General features: G+C 48.9%; 1 protein-coding gene across 1 annotated transcript in view; it reads right to left on the bottom strand.

The window, feature by feature from the left end:
• Nucleotides 1-19,735, bottom strand: part of NCK2 (NCK adaptor protein 2) — a 118,137-nt gene extending 98,402 nt beyond the window's left edge. Inside the window, exon 1 of the mRNA XM_068970828.1 lies at nucleotides 19,700-19,735. The gene's annotated coding sequence lies outside the window, so the exon portion shown is untranslated. The remainder of the gene's footprint in view (nucleotides 1-19,699) is intronic.
• Nucleotides 19,736-21,022: the final 1,287 nt, after the last annotated feature.

Here is a 21,022-nt window from a genome sequence, read left to right as displayed (position 1 = left end):
GCCTGGAATCCTCTGGGCATCTCCAGTCTTCACATGCAGAAAGAAAGTGGCTACCAGGATGGGAGGCTCTGGGTAACACAGGGAGAGGAGCTGATACAGACTCAGTGTTTATAGGGGATGTGCTGGAACCCCTCAGGCTTGTGGAGCAGTCTCACCCCAACCCCACTTTCCCAACCCCTCCACCTCCCCAGTGACAAGCATCCATGTCTCTTATCACATGAAAAAGCGCTGGGCTCCTACCAGCAAAGTGACAGAGGAAGACCTCCGATCTTAACCTCGCCTCCCTGTCTCCCTGTACACAGGGTAGGTGGGCTTTTTCTGGAAAAGGACCAGATAAATATCTCAGGCTTTGGGAGTTAGTTTCTAAGGCAATGAAAGCCCTGTCTGGAATCAGGAAGACAACCACAGACCACGTGTAAATGGCCGAGCCCAGGCAGGTCCTAATGTGACCACTCACAAGACCGGGTAGGGAGTGGGTTTGGCGCCAGGGCCAGAGTTTGCCAACCCCTGATCTATGCTGTTAAAAACAAGAGCATGGCCCTGAAGTGGAATCACCTAGTATAAGCCCCACATCACCAAGCAGAGACTTACTACAGTTTCCACTCTCCCAGAAACAGAATCTGAACTCAATCCATCAGGGATCATGTGACCAGCACTGGTGAGGTCACCTGCCTGGCAGACCCCTGCTGTCCATCCCCCACAGGAAAGTGACCTTAATAACCAACCCACTCTGTCCAAATTGACCACCTGGTCTCTGCTCCCTTCTGCCCATAAAGTCCTTCATTCTGTCCAGCTCCCCAGGACTCCTCTGTCTGCTGATGGAAAGCTGCCTGACACATGAATCAGTGAATAAAGCCAATAGGATCATTAACACTTGTTGCTGTTGTTTATCATGTCCAATTCTTTGCGACTCCATGGACCGACACACGCCAGACTCCCCTGTCCTTCACTATCTCCCAAAATGTTTTCAAACTCATGTCCATTGTGTAGATGATGCCATCATCCAACCATCTCATCTTCTGTCACCCTCTTCTCCTACCCTCAGTCTTTCCCAGCAACAGGGTCTTTTCCAGAGTCAGCTCTTCACATCAGGTAGCCAAAGTATTGGGGCTTCAGCTTCTGTCCTTCCAATGAACATTCAGGGTTGATTTCCTTTAGGGTTGACTGTTTTGATTTTCTTACAGTCCAAGGGAGGGTAAGAGTCTTCTCCAGCACCACAGTTTGGAAGCATCAATTCTTCGGCACTTCGCTATTATGGTCCAACTTTTACATTTGTACATTCATACACGACTAAACAGACCTTTGTTGGCCAAGTGATGTGTCTGATTTTTAATACACCATCTAGGTTTGCCATAACTTTCCTTCCAAGGAGCAAGTGTCTTTTAATTTCATGGCTGCAGTCACCATCTGCAGGGATTTTGCAGCCCAAGAAATGCAGGGGCCTGGGTTCAATTCCTGGTCAGGGAACTAGATCCCATATACTGCAACTAAAGAGCAGTGCAACCGTGATGATACTGCAACCGTGATCATCCAGCTCCCAGGGAGGGGGCAGCCAGGAGCTGGAGGCACAGCAGGATGGCACCCTCGGGGATGCAGTCCTGGCAGCCCACAGCCCACCAAGCCCTGGGGTGTCTGCCCCCCACTCACCTGCCCAGCAAAGACACCCAGCCAGCCACCGCCAAGGGTCACCACACACGAGTTCAAGTGTAACACACCCAGATAGGAAAATGCTCCAGAGAGTCTGCCAGGACTGCACTCAGATAAATTCCCTGTTTACACAGGGATGAGGCAGCTTGCAGGGGCGCAGAGAAGATCAGATCAGATGCAGCAGATGAAACGTTAGGTAAATATCAGTGGTTGTCACTGCCTTGTTCAGGCTTGAGGAAGGTTGCTCCACACCACCCAGCAGCTGGCATTTACAGCTCCATGCTCCAACTCTTTTCCCCAACTGTTTCTAATTTTGTAACATGAAAGTTAAAGTGTTCAGTGCACAGTCATGTTCCACTCTTTGCAACTCTATGGGCTGTAGCCTACAGAATCCTCTGTCCATGGAATTCTTCAGGCAAGAATACTGGAGTAAGTATCCATTCCCTTCTTCAGAGGATCTTCCCAACCCAGAAATGAACCTGGGTCTCCTGCATTGCAGGCAGATTCCTTCCTGTCTGAGCCACCAGAGAAGCCCAAACTTTTCCCAAACTATTTCTAATTTTATAATATATTTCTTCTAAATACGAGGTCAAAAACTCCAAGGACCATTTTGCTGTAACCCCTGAGAACCAGAAAGTCCAACTCTTTCATGCAAGAGATTTTTAAAAGTCACTGACATTTTCCTGATACCAGAAGTTACTACAAATCCTTAAGTCCCAAATCCACAATCTAAACACTAGAATAGTAAATCAAACACAAATCTCACAACACTAGTTACTTTAGCTTTTTTAGATAATAAACTGATATATACCTTCCCATTATAACGATTTAAATAAATTTACAAAAGCAACAATTAGGCTTTTTATTGAATTTAAAATTATTTTTGGATTTTTCTTATAGGCAATGGATTTTATGACATGCACTGGGGGGGAGATCGAACCCGCATCTCCTGCATTGCAGGCAGATTCTAGATACGCACTGCATGACTAGAGGGAGTTCCATGAGGCAGTAAAATTAAATTACATTCTACGATGCCTGTGTGGACCATCTCGGGCCCAAGGCCTGGGTCCCAGTAGTTCCAACATCAGACAAGACAGCACCCAAGACCCATCAGCCTGGCCCCTCCCCTTACCACACACCCCGTTCCCACATCAGGAGGGGAGGCTCGGGCCCTCCTTCTCAGGATGCTTTGAAATGGTTTTCATTTTATGCAACCGTATTAAAAGACAGTTACTGAAATATTATTTAAAAGAAGAACTGGAGACATAGAAACACATGTGTGTGGGCTTAGTCGCGTCTGACTCTTTGCAACCCCACGGACCGTAGCCCACCAGGCTCCTCTGTTCATGGGATTCTCCAGGCAAGAATACTGGAGTGGGTTGTCATCCCCTTCTCCAGGATATCTTCCCAACCCAGTATCAAACCTGCATCTCCTGCATTGCAGGCAGATTCTTTACCACTGAGTCACTGGGAAAGCCCTTATAGTAACATGTGCTCCTTTATTAATACACTGACCCAGAGGGTCTGGCAGGTGTAATAAAGGACAATGAGAACAGCCTGAATCCCAACCTGTCTGCACCTACCACAAGCTGATAGAAAAGCCCCAGTTATTTCTCAGAAGGCCGTGAACTGAGGTTGTGCTGTGAACAATCCCAATGGAAGGAAACACAATTGCAGCTAATAGCTGAAGATAGACATGTGAGTTTTTCACCCCAAGGTCATAGGCTTCCTGAAGTCCATCCTCTCTGGGCAGGGCCCCTGGATTAAGAACGCCTTTGGAGAACCACTCAGAATATCACAGGATGTCATGAACTGGGGCCGTCAGATTCAACAAATTCCTAGATTTCAGACTCAGGTGGGGCTGCAGGGGGACCCATCAGAGCAGAGGCCTCTGTGCTGCTGTAACAGGAGGCGCGGAGGCAGCTGGACCAGCCCCCTGGGGCCGATGCTCTCCACCCACCTGCTGCCTGCTTCCGGAATCTGGCAAGGATTCTTCCACCAAGCGGAAGAGATCACCTTGTGTACCCCTGCTCTTACACAGGAAGGATGCTTCCAGCAGACTTGCCAGGAAGAAAACCAAGACAGCCAGTTCCTTACATGTTTCCAACAAAGTGGGAGCGCTCACGGTCATGATTCTTCTGCGCACAGATGCCGACACTCACAGAAACAACGTCGGTCAAAGCAAAAACTCAGCAAAAGGGTTTTACAATTTTTCAGAAACCCACAGGTCAAAATGGAAATTGTAAATTATACTTTAACACAGAAGCATGGGCTTAAAGAAAATAACACCCAAAAAGTCACTGTAGATGCTTATTTGCAGTCAATTTTAATGAACAAAATGCACCAATACAAGTTATATTTGTGTGAATAAATGTAAGTGATTCTCTCTAGTCAGAGTAGCTCTAGGGAGGTCAGAACGGTAAGTAGAGTCCCCACAAGGGGCCTTCCACCACCCCTCCCCAGAATCATACCATCACTAAAGGGCAGGGGAGGGGCAAACAGGAAAGTGAAATAGGCTGCTGCCTTTAACCCTGATCTGTTCTGTACCCAAGAGAAAGGTCATTCCCCTGATCAGCCCTCCCCAAGCCAGCTCCCAGGACCACACCTACTGGCAGGCACACTTGGAGCTGTGCCAGGGCAACTGGGCAGGTGGTAGGGGCCACCTGAGAGGCTGAGTCCACAGAGGAAGCACACCTGCTCTGGGCTGAGACCTCGGTGGGAGCTCCACCACCACAGAGCACTTCCTCCCCTGGAAGAATGATCTCAGGCCCCCATCCCACCAGGAGTCCGCCTGAGCGCAGGATGGACCCAAAGGACCCAAGAGTCCGTCTCAGAGCACCAAGGATCGGGCGTGTGCCGAAACCAGGAAGATCTGCTGGTTTTTATTTGCCCAAATTGGACAAAGTCCACAGACACTCTGTCACACACACTCTCACTTGCTCTTACACATGTGCAGGGAGCCCAGCCTGGTGTTCTGTGATAACCTAGAGGGGGTGGGATGGGGGAACGGAGGGTGCTCGAGAGGGAGGGGATGTGTGTTTAATTATGGCTGGTTCATATTGTCATACGGCAGAAACCACTACAACATTGTAAAGTAATTTTCCTCTAATAATAAAAAAGAAAATATCTATTACAATAACATGGGAAAAAAAAACATTTCAGATGAACCTGGCCCCAAGGACCTCCCCGCTCTGGTCCTGACTGACATATCCAGGGCAGGGTTCATGGATGTGACCCCACTTCCCTCCACCGGACCTCCGAGGGCATCAGGCTTCCTTCCCAAGACTTCAATATAGACAGGGGAGTACCCGATCACCCCTCAGAGGACCCACAGTAGACAGCCTGGCAGACACAACCTCAGGGTCAGTGGGGATAAGCCTTGATGATGCCATGCACCCTGATAGGATGCAATAGCCCATAGCCCAGTCCAATCATGCGAAAAACACTGGATAGACCCCAGCTGAGGAGCATTCCACAAAACACCTGACTGGTCCTCCTCAACACTGAAAAGGCCATCAGAACAAGCAAAATCTAGAAACTGTCACAGCCAAGGGAGCCTCAGGACACACCACGAGTAAAAGCAGTGTGGTTTCCACGATGGGATTCTGGGGCACAACAGAACATTAAGGAAAAATTAAGAAAATCCAAAAGTCTATAATTTTTCTATAAATCTAAGTCTTTTCTAAAAGTAAAGGTTTATTTTTAAATATATATGTACTGTACATATTATTGGAGAAGGAAATGGCAACCCACTCCAGTATCCTTGCCTGGAAAATCCCCTGGACAGAGGAGCCTGGCAGGCTACAGTCCATGGGGTTGTAAACAGTCAGACACGACTGAGCGACTAAACAACAACTATACACACTATATATAAATCCATACATGCAAAGCGTAACACGAACACCTTCGAACAATTACAAAGTGTACTTTGGAAAAGTTAACAAAAACTGTACTCAACAGAAGGAGATAAGCACACTTGCTGCTGCTGCTGCTGCTGCTAAGTCACTTCAGTCGTGTCCGACTCTGTGCGACCCCATAGACGGCAGCCCAACAGGCTCCTCTGTCCCTGAGATTCTCCAGGCAAGAACACTGGAGTGGGGTGCCATTTCCGTCTCCAGTGCATGAAAGTGAAAAGTGAAAGTGAAGTCGCTGAGTCATGTCCAACTCTTAGCGACCCCATGGACTCCTCCGTCCATAGGATTTTCCAGGCAGGAGTACTGGAGTGGGGTGCCATTGCCTTCTCCGTAAACACACTTACTGATTAGCTTAACACAATAGAATAATTATATGGTTGAATTTTTGTACAACTCTTGTTCTTCAGAGAATACCTTGTGTGTACTTCTATAAATAAAACACTAAATGTACTACAAAGTGTAAAATAATAAATACACAAACTGATAAACAAAAGATCTTGCTCCCTTGAACAAGACCCAAAAAAAATTATTTGGCATGCATTAAATTCTCTCCTGTTAAGGTCTCTGAGAGCCAGGAATCAATATATTCCAATCAATTTTTAAAATTGCAACATAAAATGTGTATTGCAAATTAAATTCTTGTTATTCTCAAATTATATTTATTTAAACAAGCATTAATTACAGTGTATCACAAATTAATTACAGTATATCACAAAAACTAGTTTACACTAATCCACGTCATCAAAAGCGAAAGGAACTGTAAACGGGTTCAGTGTGAAACAAAAAGGACAAATCACTAATTATGACTTGAACTGCTTTGAATGCTAAGGATTCAATTATTTCCAGATGCTAAACAGACACACAGAAACTGGTCCACCACCTTACTGTCAACAGGGCACAACAATCTGGTACCAGATGTAGCAGAGGTCAACAAACAAAACACTGCATTTGAAAAAGATTAAAAAAACACATCTATAAGGAAGTAAAATACAGTTTACATTTCAAAAGAAACAAACTAAAGAAACACTTTGAACAGACTATCAGGATAAAAAACCAACCTGCAAAATGCCTGATCCGGGCTGACTTACAGTATCCATCACGAATCCGGGCAAAGGAGTTATTTGACTAAATAAATCTTTCCTAGGTTAAAATGTAATGGCATACTGCATTTACAACATTATCAACTTAAAAAAGGGAATCAGAAGTATCAGTGGGCTTCCTGACCCCAGCATTCCACTAAAAGCAGCAATAAGTAATTTCGCTATTTTCTTAAGATAAAAGTCTTCAGCAAATAAATCACATGTAAGCAGAGTTTATATAATCTGCAAATTATGGACTAGTTGACTCCAAAGCCATCTGTTTATCCTAAGTAAACCGACCGCATGGCCGCAAGCAGCCTCTGGATGACAGCACTATCCTAGGAAGGGGGGATGGAGGTGGGGGTGGAGGACTGGGTGCTGACCAGCTACAGCAACCACAGAGCTTTACCACTGGCAAGTGAGACAATCCCTGCTCAGCAGACACCCTATGGTCTCAGGGCTGTCTCACTCCCCCTGAAATAGTTCATGTTTTATTTTTAAAAAAATTTTTTTTAATTTTTCTGCTGCGCTTTGAGATATGTGAGGTCTTAGTTCCCCTACCGTTGACCGAACCCACAGTCCTTACAGTGGAAGCATGGAGCCTTAACCACGGGACCACCAGGGAAATCCCTCCCTGGGGTATCTGAAATGAATTCTAACTGGCCTGGGGACTTTGCATGGGTCTTCCTCGCACCTCCCACAGAACCCCACACAGAGGCATGACACTCATCTTGGATACGTGTTAACTGAGATGAGAGTCAATCATGAACGGGTAAAGTTACCCGGGCTGGCTGACAAGCTCCCTGAGGGCAGGTCTATCTGGTCACCCTGTGTGTTTCTGCAGCTTCTGCCATAGCTCCTCTCAAGCTGCCACTCAACAACTTAGTGACAACAAACTGGAGGGTAATCTGATCTGTGAGTCAGCTCAGGATGCAGAAGGCAGCTTTGTCCTCGACACGCGCGGTCCTCCAGCCAGATTCACAAAAAGGAAACAGCATCTTCAGTTTACCACGCAGGCTGGCTGCTCTGAAGACCCTTCTTGAAAAAGGAACTGCACAGTTGCCAATTCCTAAACAGGGTATGCAGACACACAGACACACACACAGACAGACAGACAGACACACACACACAGACACACACACACCCCTGCCCGCCCCCAGAACTAAGCTTCTGCTTCCCAGAACACAAAACAGAGGTGGAGAGAAGTTAGAAATGAGCTGTGCACCTTGGAAAAGCTAGCAGTGGGGGGGGGGGGGGGGGGGGGCGGGGGGGGGGCGAGGCGGCTCCGCTGATGGTTCAGTGGTTAAGTATTTGAGGGGACAGGGGTTCAATCCCTGGTGGAGGAAGTAAGATCCCACATGCCGAGGGGTACCAAAGCCCATGCAGCACCACAGCTAGGGTCTGTGCACCACAATGAAAGATCCTGAGTCCACAACTGAGACCCGATGCAGCCAAATAAATTAAAAAAAAAAAAAGAAAACTACCAGCAGGTGGAGAAGAGCATGCGTACCTCTACTGCTCACAGGAAGCCAGACCTTTCAAGCTCACACTTAGACCAGCTATTTATGAAGTTCAGGATGAGGCTGTTTTAATCCAGCCCCTGTTATAATTGGGCTTCCCAGGTGGTGCTAGTGGTAAAGAACCGGCCCGCCAAAGCAGGAGACCTAGGAGACACAGGTTTGATCCCTGGGTCAGGAAAATCCCCTGGAGGAGGGCGTGGCAACCCACTCCAGTATGCTTGTCTGGAGAATCCCAAGGACAGAGAAGCCTGGTGGGCTACAGTCCACAGAGTCGGATACCACTAAAGCGACTTGGCACACACTGTTATAATTAAAAGTCAAGACATTACTGCATTCAGGCAAATGGTTTATTTTGAGGAAGGAGGGGATTTCAATACTGTAAATGCAAAGCCCTACAAAAGTCCTGCATCTGTAGTTCCAGAGCTGGGGCATCACCTGACGCAGGGCTCCTGCAGCTCATCCCTGTGCCCCTCAGCTGCCCCTCTCCACGGTGGCCAAGTAACACTTGCTCCCTCCACCAGTGTTGGAACTGAATGACACAATGACACACAACAATTAGATACACACAGTGTTACCCAGCCAGCACACCACTGCAAAATTTCCAAGCTGTCCAAAGACTTATTACTATGACTGTCTAAGAGGTCTTTCCAAACAGTTACTATGACTCTCTCAGAGGTCTTTCTCTGTGCCGGCAAGGATGGGAGGCTAAGGAAAGAAAAGACTGATTGTACTTTTAACCATCTTTACCAAGCAAAGTTCAAAAACGCCCTGAGTGCTGATTCTGTGTTTATCCTGGTAACAGAACAGGAAGAGAGCAGATAAGAGGCGACCAAGCAAAAGGGAAGAGCAAGGCAACAGGAAATGATTTACAGAAAACAGATCAAGATTAAGCCAAAAAAACTTCTAACTGGCCGCCCTCTGGATATCTAGGCTTCTCTGACTTTCTCAAGTCAGGACTTGTTCATAAGCGAAAAAAAGAAAATGTACACAGAATATCACAGTCCAGACAAGGCAGCTAACAAGCAGCTCTGCCCTGAGCCAGACCCTGAGACTCAGAAACTAACAGCCAAATTATCATTTTCCCCTTCCTTTTCCCTGGATAACGTCTAATTTGTGATATTTTCGTTCTCTCTCCCCTGAAGAGTTTATTTTAGACCTTACAAAAAAGGAAATAAAGCATTCAAAAGCTAACAGATGTGACTCGTTCAAGGAAGAGTAGGCTGAACCTAGAACCTAATAAACTTTAGTAATAACAAAAGAATTTTTTTTCTGTAGACCATCACCAATTGTAAGGATGCTGAGCCTAAGTAAATAGATATATTTCACCAAAACAAACTCTGAAAATCAACTACTTACTACAAGCAATTGATAAGGGACCCCATTACTTTCCTGTTAGTGGATATTCTAAGGAGAACGCATTGTCACCACAGTTCAGCTAGACTTCCTAATACATCCTACCAAATCAGCATTTCATATTTCTATGGTCCAAATGGAAGTAGAAAATTTAAAAAACAACACATGCCCTACTTTTCCACCAACAGATAAACCATGATATGTCAAAGTTTCTCCTTTTTATATTTAACTGCAGAGATGCATAAATACTTTTCAGCTTTCTATTGTTGTTGTTGTTCAGTTGCTAAGTTGTGTCTGACTCTTTGCGACCCCGTAAACTGCAGCACGCCAGGCTTCCCTGTCCTTCATCATCTCCCAGCGTTTGCTCAAATTCATGTCTGTTGAGTCAACAATGCTATCTATCCATCTCTTCTTCTGCTGCCCCCTTCTCCTTTTGCCTTCGGCTTTCTAAATAGGCATTATTTTTCATGTTTATAAAAATTCCAGGGATGGCGGGATAGGGATGATTTCCAAGAGGGCAACTGTATGAAAGAATACATGGGCCATTAACTGAAAGGTTTAAGCCAAGTACAGCAGTACTCACTTAAAATAAGGCTGCTGAAATACTGACATCTTTGGGCAGTTAACCCTTTGAAGTCGGGACTATAATGTACATTGCCAAGATGGGCCAGTATCCCTGGCCTTGACCCACTGGACACCAGGACCACTCTCAAGTCTGGACAACTGGAAAATGTCCCCAGACACTGCCAATTGTCCAGAAGGGCAGAACCACCCCCAGCTGAGAACCACTAATTTATATACAAGAGTAGTGGGTCAAGTCTCAAATTTCTTTAATATCAACATTTGAAAAGGTATTTTTATTTTGTATTTGCAAAAGTGAATCACTTATTTCTCAATCCAAACCTAACAGCTAGGAAAATCCAAACACAGATGGGAATTTGCACCATGCTGCACTATGGGAAAATGCACTATGTTGAAAACATTTTCTGCTCTTGATGATAACAACCCTCTCTGATCTGAGACATGAAGAAAAAGAGGATCTCCTTCCTCCAGAAAGCGGGGCACCCTTCCCTCTCCTCCCTCCACTCAGCCCTGAGCTGTGGGTGCAAGGCACAGACAAGTTCAAGCAGCAACAATTAAACACCAGAGTCCTCACCTGGGATCCTCAGCAGAGCCTCAGTTCCATGCAGGCCCCCCCTCAGCATGACAATGACAACAGCAGAGGGTCTGCTGTCCTTCCCCTACTTTTTTTTTTTTAAGAGGATAATTTCTTTATAGTCACTTCTGAGTCTTACCTCCTGAACCACATGAAACAGACCTATGAAGGAGACTCCAAGAAGGGAAATGAAGCAGTAGATGGCTGAATAAAGGGAGGAGAGCTTGTACATACAAGCCAGGCTGGTCCATGGACGGCGGTAACTGTACTCCTGAAGAAAAACCATCTGAGTGCAGGTAAGGAAGGCAGGTGGCTGAAGTCGCACCATCAGGGTGGGGAAGTCATACACAAACATGAAATACACAGAAAAGAATCGAAAGAAAGGAAAAGTCTTTTTTTTATATCTGTCTTGCTAGATTCTGTTCCTAAATATGTTCCTTAAAAAAAAGCAGTTTGATGAAAACTCACTATTCACCTAGATCCAATGTCCAGAAACTGTTTCTAAAGTAACTCCCTGAATCCCTTGGTATTTCTTGGTCTCTTAAAAATACTCAAGCAGCTTGTGGTTTTTAACACCCATGTCTCCAAGCTGATTCCCGTCACTCAGAGCAACAAGAGAGCTCTTCATCACCAATCCGGCGTGTCCCTGCCCCCAACACACACACATATTTGAAAACAGGGACATGATCTTTTAAAGAGACTGTCCTTAAAATGAACACAGCTGGTGTTCTAATGAAGCATAATATATATTTTATTAGAAACACTTTTCTAATGAAAATGAATACTTTTCATCTATCATATTTTATAATTAGTTACATAACTGGTAGGCTATTTATTTGTATAACTTAGGTCTGTATCCAGTGACCTTATTGAACTCTTGTATTAATCCTTAAAAAAAAAAAAAAAAAAATTCCAACAACAACAGAAACAAACCCAGCTGGAAAGAGGGATGGAGAACTCTTCTTTTCTTCTTTGGCCAGGCTCACAAGTAACATCATTAAAATACCTGTTGATTTGCAGACATCCTTAAATGCTCAGCCAAAACTCACAGGCTTACAAAACTATGGCACATCCTTTAAGGAAGATGGATGCAGATGCTGAAGGGCTTGTCCAAGGAGTCAGCCACTGGCGGCTTACTAAGCATCTCACACTCATCTCTCCTTCTTGGAAGGTTCCTCCCCAGCTGGCCGCCCCCACTGCAGCTGGGAGAATTATTAAGCTTGTTTAAGTAAATAAATCTTTGCTGCTACTCCTCCTGGAACATGCCACAGGAGCAGCAGCTGGACTGCAAATCTAAGCCCGTGAATTAAGAGCACCTGCCTGCCTTACAGCCCATTGGAGACCACGGCCTTTCTGACCTGCGAACACACAAAGAACCAGACTCTCAGTTATACCTCAGTTCCATCTGCCCTGAGGGGAGGCTGCCCAGCACAGAGGGCCACAAGGGTCCTCCGACAACAGAAGAGAAAGTTTAGGATGGTCTGGTACTACAAGCCTCGCCTAAGATGGCAGTCAATGTCAAGGTTCCTACCAAGACCTTGGAACAGCAGTCTTCCAAAACTCCAGAGCACCTGAGAACTCATGAGAAAAGCAAATTCTCAGGCCCCCCTGAAGACACTCTGGGGGGTGGGTATAGCCATCTGAGTTGGAAGCTTTCTGGAGTGGGCGGGGGACGGCGGAACAGCTGAGACCCAGCTCTGAGCTGGGTCCGTCTGGGGCTCCCTGGCCTGTGGTGCTCGGGAGGCAGGCTGGGGGAGGAGCAGCAAGGCCGGGGATGCTCTCCACTGCACCACCTCCAGAGCACACCCGCCAGGACCGCTGGAGCAGCCGAGGTTGCTCGTGTGTCCTTCCAGAGTCCAGGGCTGATAAGAGGTCCAGAATGAGTGACATCCGAGCCCTACCCACTGTTGTGATTCTCCATGATGTTTCCCCATTATTACACCATCATAAAAGTTTACAGCTCTGTTTATGTCTTTTCTTTTAATGAAGAGATGGTGGCCTGGCTTAGGGGATAAAAGCAGAGCCTTAGCAGTCAGACAGGGTGCGTTTGAATTCCAGATCTGCTGACCAGCTCTGGAACCTTATGCAGCCTAACCTGCTAGGTCTCTCTACTCTCATCTCTGAAGAGAAACACAGCAACCAACCACACTCAACTTCCGTGAGCAATGAATGAGCTAATACTGTGTGTAACATGGTTAGTACCATCACTACAATGTGTGTGATGTGTGTGTGTCAGGGAAGAACCCAATGATCCCTAAAGTACTATGATTTTAGGACGTCCCTGGTGGCTCAGTGGTGAAGAGTCCACCTGCCAATGCAGGAGACATGGGTTCAATCTCTGGTCTGGGAAGATCCCACATGTCTCGGAACTAAGCCCATGAACCACAACTACTGAGCCTGTGCGCTAGAGCCCGGGAACTGCAATTACTGAGCCCATGTGCTGAGAGCCCTAAGAGCCCGTGCTTTGCAACAAGAGAAGCTGCCGCAGTGAGAAACCCTTGCACCAAAGACAGAGAAAGCTGGAAAAGTAACAAAGACCCAGGACAGCCAAAAGTAAATATATAAATAAATATTAAACAAAAAACTAGGACTTTAGATTCTGTACTTAGAAATTAAGTACTTGACATATATCAGAAGTACATTGAAAACTAACACCCAAAAACAGTTATTTCACATTGGTAATTTAACCTCTAGAATTCAAAATACATTTTAAAACGTTTGTAAAATATACAAGCATTCTGATTACAGGTAAGCAAATCAGGTTCTAGTATTCTAAACGTGCGTGAGTACATGGAATATTACAGTCTTCCTTAGCACGACAGAGATTATACCTTTCCGCTAAAGAATAATAATTACCATGATTATGATTCCAGGTTGCTCTCACTATGTCTTCTTAGCTATCTCAACTTAGGAAAACACAGACTACATGGAGCTTGAATCATGAAAGCGTACAGACCTGTGCTCTCCTACACAGAGTCACCGGTCTCAAGGGGCCAGTAAACACCCCAGCGTGGGGAGGGAAGAGGCATGCCACGGATGAAGAATGCACACCGGTGTCACAGGCTGCACATGAACAGAACAATGTGCACCGTCTCATTAAGAGGGTTTTACGTTGAACACTGGGAATAAAAGTATTGTGGCTCTGCTGGGTAAAAGAATACATTGTGAAAATTAATTTTGCTTGTTTCTTCTTGCATCTTTAACGAGGTTACTGCTGTTGTTGTTTATTCACTCATTCACGTCCCACTCTTTACAATCCCGTGGACTGTCGTCCCAGGCTCCTCTGTCCATGGGATTCTCTAGGCAAGAATACTGGAGTGGGTTGCTGTTTCCTTCTCCATGGGATCTTCCCAACCCAGGGATCCAAACCCTCTCTCCTGTAGTGGCAGGCAGATTCTTTCCCACTGAACCACCAGGGGAGTCCAATGTGGCTACCAGACATTTAAAATCCCATCTGTGACTCACATGTGTATATTTGAAGGGGACAGCACTGCTCTTAACAATTGATTTCTTCAACGGGTGTTTGCAGGAAATACTCCATGTTAAAAAAGACATAGCATTTTTGGCACCAGCTTCTCCTCCTTCCTTAAGGGTCCAGCACAGTTTTGGGGTACAAAGCTGCAGTGTGTCATGAGGCTGTTATTACAAGGGTAGCAATGAATCAGCCCCGAAGTACACATGTCTTTAAAAATAAGCTGACGATAAACGCTGGTATTCTGTTATCACAACGAGCAGGCTTTGACTCAGTGTGTACAGGCTGGGAGGTGTACATAGAGGCTGGGGGAGCAGGGAGGAGCCCATGGTGCAGGCCCTTGCTGGGCACCGGCGACACTGACCTGAGGGCAATGGAGAGCCAATGCTGGGACCACAGCCAGGTGTGGGTACCAGGGCACAGTGATCAGGCGAGTGTGGTAACAGAGGGGTCTGCCAGAGCCAGTGAGAGAGGAGTTAAGTACCTCAGGCGCAGATGGAAGAGATCTTCAGGGGTAAAACTGATAAGATGTGGCATCGGGGAGGTGAGAGAGAATCCGGGATGACACAGTGAGGCAATGCTGGGTACATTAACCCAAAGGCAGGCAGGTCAGGAGATAGTACTCCCAGCCGAGAGGTTCAGAGTTTCCGGGGGAAACGAGCTGGGAGAAGTCGTGTGATTCACTTGAATGACCGAGTGAGTCACGAATGGACAGGTTTGCAGTTGTGGTCACACAGGTGACCACCTGGAACAGCTCATGCTGGCCCTGGCCAGAAACACACATGTGATCAGGGTGGACATTACCAAACCCACCTGCACCTGCCTGGCTCCCGGTGAACCCACAGTCACAGGGCAGTCTCAGTGATGCTCCCAGCCGTGGGTTCCATCCACAGGAAATGCCTTCGTCTCCACACAAAATTCAACACTTGCATATAGCTCCTATCTGATGCTGATCCTGGTCCCAAAACCATGCTGCAGCTGAGCCAACACGGCCTAAGGGGAAATGTCCACAAAAGGCATCGGTCAGGGCTGTCCTCTCTCCTCAAGACCTGAAGCATCTGGGCCCAGCACCCACCTACCACAGCAGCATGAGGCTTTGTGAGGGAAACTGAGCTGTCACCCCTCCCCTCCTGTCCCAGTGGTGTTTTCAAGCACTTGGGAGACAGAAGCCATGAGATGCCCTAAAATCATCAGCCTGGTTTTGAAGAGTGACAGTCGTGGACAGAACTGTTTGTCCCCGTACTCAAGTGCTGACGCTCTCACCACCCAAGTGACTCATCTGGAGACAGAACCTCTGTAGCAACTGAAGTTTAACAAGGTCAGAAGGGTGGGGCCCTAACCCAAGAGGAGCAGCGACCTCCTAGGAAGAGGGACAAACACACAGGGCACCTGAGGACACAAGTGAAGGCAGCCAGCGGAGCCTGGAAGAGAGCCTCACTGAGAACCTAGTCTGCCCGCACCTTGATGACCACTTTGCAGCCTCCAGAAGGGCGAGAAATCAGTTTCCTTTTGATGCTCAGTCTGGATCTGTGAGGACAGTCTGAGTGGACGTGCATACGCTAAACCAGGGCAAGCGCCCTTCAGCCCATAGAGAACATCCAGGCCGACGAGGCTCAGACACTGAAACCGGGACATGAGGTCACCTACTGACCCTGGTCCCACCAACAGCCAGGCAGGGGCCGCACGCTTGGTCCCATTGGGACCTGGCAGCAGATCCACAGCCTCCCCAGGACCACCTCACCCAGCACCTTTGAGGTCACCTCCTCCTCCTGAGCAGGGCAGGGGGCTCTGTCACCCTGCCACTGTCTCTGGGCTCCGGGGTCCTCACACTGATGTCAAGGCCAGACCCCAGGTCCCCACGTTCTCTTTATGGTGGCGAATGGGAAAGTAATTGGTAAATTGTAATCTAATATCGGAACACGAGCATCTATTATTTTTATCCGACTTTGGCATTTCAGATCTACGTTAATCACTGACCAGCAAAAACACCCCACTTTTCAAAACTGTCTCAAAAAGAGAAACTGCAGTATTTCCCTTCTGAGTGCACTTGAAGCTTCTTTTCTTAAAAACATTTTAAAACACAAATGGTATACAAAGAAGTAAAAGGACACTAAATGACCAGCTTCCCGCAGTCAGGATAACAAATGCTCTGCCCAGAGTTTCCAGTTCAGGTTAACATGCACAGACACTCTACTGAAAAGTTAAATATTCAGTCATCCCACCAGGGGGTTATGCAGTTGGGTTTGTTTTTCATCTTGCCTTTTCTCTCTTTTTTTTTTTTTTTTTTTTAGTTTTAGGTTCAGGACTATAAATGATTCATTAGACAGATAACTTCTCAAACAGAGAGGCCACCAGACCAAATCCCTCCATTGTCTGGACCTGGATGCACTGCAGACAAAACCTTATGAACCTAGAGCCTTTATGACTGACAGAATTCAACATTCACGTGCTCAATCAGTATTTTCTCGAAAGAACACAAAGAATCCACAGGGCCAACTGTGACAAATGTCTGTGTGTGTGTTGTTAGGGAGAGGGAAGCAGTTATAATTGACGAATGTCGATTACACCTTCAGAAACTGACATACTTTGAGATCCATTCAAAACGAAATGCAGAAGAAAACAGTCTAATTTTCAAAACAATGCCACTAAAATGGCCTAAAGAAATAAACTATTTTTACTTCGGCTGCATACTTTCAAAACTGTTAAAAGGCTGTCCTGTCCTTCTAAGCTGCCTTAACTCAAGCATTTAACAATATCATCACAGTATCACTTTGAGCCTCTGAAAACATGGGGTTTCCATCACTCATTTGAGGAAAGAGAAACCATTTGGAAGTGCCATTTGCCACTCATCTGGATGGGAAAATTAATTTCGCAAGCCTTGGGGTTGAGCTGTGGGGAGTTTCCTGTCCATTTTTGAAAAGTCAGCTTACTAGACTTCCAAACATGGTCCACTACCCTGCCATGCAGTTCTAGGGAGCAGCCTTCAGTTCCATTCTTCGTGTGGGACAAACACGTGTGGCCCTCGCCCTCAGTTCACACTGCTGGCCATGCTGGGTAGTTACAAGCATGCATATCCTGGAGAATTGTGCAACACAGCCTCATCCAGTTGGGGCAACTGAAGTGACCAAGGAAGAGGATCTGGTCATTCCAGACAATCAAGAAGACTTTAGGGTATTTTAAAAGGTTATCCAGGGCTTCCCTGGTGGCTCAGAGGTGAAGAGTCTGCCTGCCAATGTAGGAAACACAGGTTTGATCCCTGGTTCAGGAAGATCCTACATGCCGTGGAGCAACTAAGCTCATGTGCCACAACTACTGAGCCTGTGCTCTACAGCCCAGGAGAGGCAACTACTGAGCCCACATACAGTAACTACCAAAGCCTGTGTGCCTAGAGCCCATGCTCCGCAACAAGAGGAAGCAGTGGGTGGCAAGAGAGGCCCAGAGCAATGAGAAGTAAAAAAATTAAAAAGTTATTCAGTTTGTATACACACAAGAAAGATTTTGGGTATGTTTAACATGGATAATAGCGCACTTCTCAAATACCGTGTACATATGATGCATTTGCTGGAAAATCTCAGTCATCGCTTGATGCAAACAACAGAGGCTGGGAAACATCACAGCTTCCAAGAGAGGCGGGATGGAGAGACCTGAAGTGCAAGGCACGTGATAAAGAAAACCTCAAAGTCTGACAAGTGAGCACAGCTACTTGAAATCACCTTAATCAGGCCCCACATTAAGTGGGGAGAGAAGGTACTGGGTCAGTCTGTTCTCTGGACTCAATTCACCACCCGACTTCATCCCATGTTCCAGGAGCAATCCCGCAGCGTGTCTAGGGAGCAGCTGAGAAGCCTGGAGCCCAGATGAGGCCTCTTTGTTACCACCAGCTTACCACCGCTTTAAGCTTCCAGTTTCAGCCTCAGCTAGCTGCAGCCAGAGGACCACTAAAATCTGGCCACTTTCTTCAATCAATACTGCTGCTACTGCTGCTAAGTCGCTTCAGTCGTGTCTGACTGTGCAACCCCATAGACGGCAGCCCACCAGGCTCCTCTGTCCCTGGGATTCTCCAGGCAAGAGTATTGGAGTGGGTTGCCATTTGCATTCTCCGTCAATCAACACTACATCTAATCAACCTGGAGAGGAGAAACATCAATGTAGGATTTTCCCTCCCGGTCACTGCTTCAGAATCATGGTTAACACTCACATCTGGGGAAATCCCTGTTCCGACCACCTAAAAACCTACATGGACAGCTCAGTCTCGCAGTTGAACCCACTTCATCTCCTCCTGTTCACCACTGCCCTCCTATTTACCAAACCCTTGGCCCAGGCTTGATTCCTGTTATTAATTTACCCGTTTATTAATATCTGGGGACACCTGGTAAGTGAATTACGGGCAGTGTTTGGAAATAAAGTTTAGGTCTGCTGTGATAATTCAAAGCACCCAGAGTGATTTCATTTTCAGTCTCTTTTAGCCTTGAAAAGCCCTGTTGCCAACGATACCTGATGCAGAGGGACAAAACACGCCTCAAATTACTCTCATTCCTACTAAATCCCTTCGGCGAAGCCGAGGAGGAAGCCAGGAGGAAGCCGGGCCGGGACCAGGCGGGACTCTGCTACCTCTGGGTTCCCCACCCCCAGGCCACACCCCGTAGCCTCTCGGGGGTTCACTTTCTTTGGGGTCAAGGGCAGGAGTGGGCCTGCGCGGGCCCAGCGCTGAGGCCTGCTCATCCCCTGCGCATACCCAAACTTGCCAGGCTCAGCCCCAAACCTGTTGGCAAAATAAACAAAGGCAAACACAGGGGACCCGACCTAGCCTGAGTGCCAGAGGTCGCCCCGCGCCGGCTCCAGCTTTGTCCCCACGCGGACGAGCTGCCAGTGAGCCCAGAGCCCCGGCACACGCGCAGCCCTTTCAGGGCGACCGCCACGGTCCACACACGAAAGCGCTTTGCAATCACGCCCCCCACTCGCTCCACGCCGAATGCGCTCACGAGGGAGTTACCATCCACGCCTACAATCACACACCGAATTCTTCCAGAACCGCTGGGTGGTTCGATCGCCCAGAATAAGCTACCAGGGCAGCGCGATCGTGAGAAACTTTGTTTCCGGGGCCGGCGATCCCCGGTCGGACGCGGAGCCCGGCACGAAGCGCCTAGGGGCCGCGGGAAGCCTCCCGGACGCCAAGTGACAGCAGCTCCGCGCGGGGTCGCCAACAGTCCCGATCCCAGAAGTTGTGCGGGCCGCGCTCGCCTCCCGGTCCTGCCTGCGCGGGGCCGGCGATCCACGCGGTCCTCACCGGCGGCGCGCCCGGCCTCCCCGGTCCCCGCTCCGGGACCACCGCGCAGGCCTGCCCCGCCCGCCCGACTCGGGGAGGGGGCGAGCCGGAGGTGCCCGCAGCCTCGAGGCCAGGCCGCGCAAGCAACCGGGCCCCCAGCCCCGGCTCCGGCCCCGGCGCGCCCCGCCCCGGCTGCCCCGCAACTCCGCGAGCCGCCCAAGTTGGCGGCCTCCGCCCGGGCCACAGCCCCCGGGCCCCGACCCTCGGGCCCCAGCCCCCGGCCCCCGCTTACCTCGCGCGCCGCCCGCCGAGGCCGGGGCAGCGGCGCGGGTCCCGGGCGGCGGCCGCCCTGCGCCCGCCCAGGCGCCGCTCTTTGTCTGCGCCGCTCGCTGCTCCCGCCGCTCGGCCGACGCTCCGGCCCGGGCGGACCCCGCGGGCCCGGCCGACCCCCGCCGCCGAGCCCCGCGCCCGCCGGCCCGCTCGGCTCCGGCCTCGCTCCCGCCGCGGCGCCCCCGCCCCTCCCGGCTGCGCCCGCCGCGCGCCCTTCCTCCTCCTCCTCGTCCTCCTCCGCTCCGCCCAGTGACGCCGCCGGGGCCGCCCAGGCCCGCGCGCCCGCCGCCCGGGACCCACCTGGGCGCGCACGGCGGCCCGGCTCGGGCGGCGCCGGGGCTGGCTCGAGGCTCAAACGCGGGCGCCGCCCGGCCCGGAGGACCCTGCGCGGGGCCGGGCCGGGCCGGGCCGGGCGCCGAGGGGAGGGGAGGCCCAGCTCCGACCCTGCGCGTCCGGGAGCGAATAGGAAGACGGGAGAGGCGAGAACAGCAGCAGCCCGGCCTCGAAGGACCGACGGGGGGGTCTGTCCATCCCCTTTTTGTTTGATTTTCTTATCAGGACGCGTTGGGGCTTGGCCACCGCCCCCTCTCCCGGAAGCCTTCCCACGGCACCCTCGGCGGAGCAGGCCTGCGGTCCATCAGAAAAGTGACTTACAGAAAAATGTCACTTCCTCTGTGTAGTTGCTTCTGGGCATTTTTATTTATTTGCGTCGTATCTATTTACTTTCCCAACCAGACACTTTTTGACTCCCTCGTTATTGTCGGAAGCAGTTCTTAAAAGCAGAAGAGGAAACCACAATGTCTGTTCCACCCTCTGTGTCCAGCTCGAACCCGCCCACAGGGCGAAATCCTGGGTGGAACTGCAGGAATGTAGGTCCCAGGAGTTGTCACTGGTGGTGGGACCGTCCGGCCTCCTGGCCACATGCTTACCTATAAACACACTTGGAAGACTGAAACCCAAGAGGAGGGGCAAGACACAGGGTTCCTTAAACAGGCACATGTATCCAGATGTCTGTCATCAATCTCCCCCCACGTGGCTTCCCCAAAGGAAATCCTACTATTCAAATGATTCTGATATCCTGGTGGAATAGCCCGGATCCGTGTTAATGAGGGTCTTCCTTAGGCTCCTGGCCTCTCATTATATTAAAGCAATCGTAGTTTACCCCAGGTGACAAGATGATGTCACTGAATGAATGCCTCTTCCCCAACACAAGTACCCAAGGAGGGTCCTGGAGCCAGTATATCTTTGAAGTCCCAGTTGAGTGTTTGACTGTCTGGTTCTTCAA

The sequence above is a fragment of the Capricornis sumatraensis genome, chromosome 1 (assembly GCF_032405125.1).
Source record: "Capricornis sumatraensis isolate serow.1 chromosome 1, serow.2, whole genome shotgun sequence".
NCBI lineage: Eukaryota > Metazoa > Chordata > Mammalia > Artiodactyla > Bovidae > Capricornis > Capricornis sumatraensis.
This window is presented reverse-complemented; position numbering and strand designations above follow the sequence as displayed.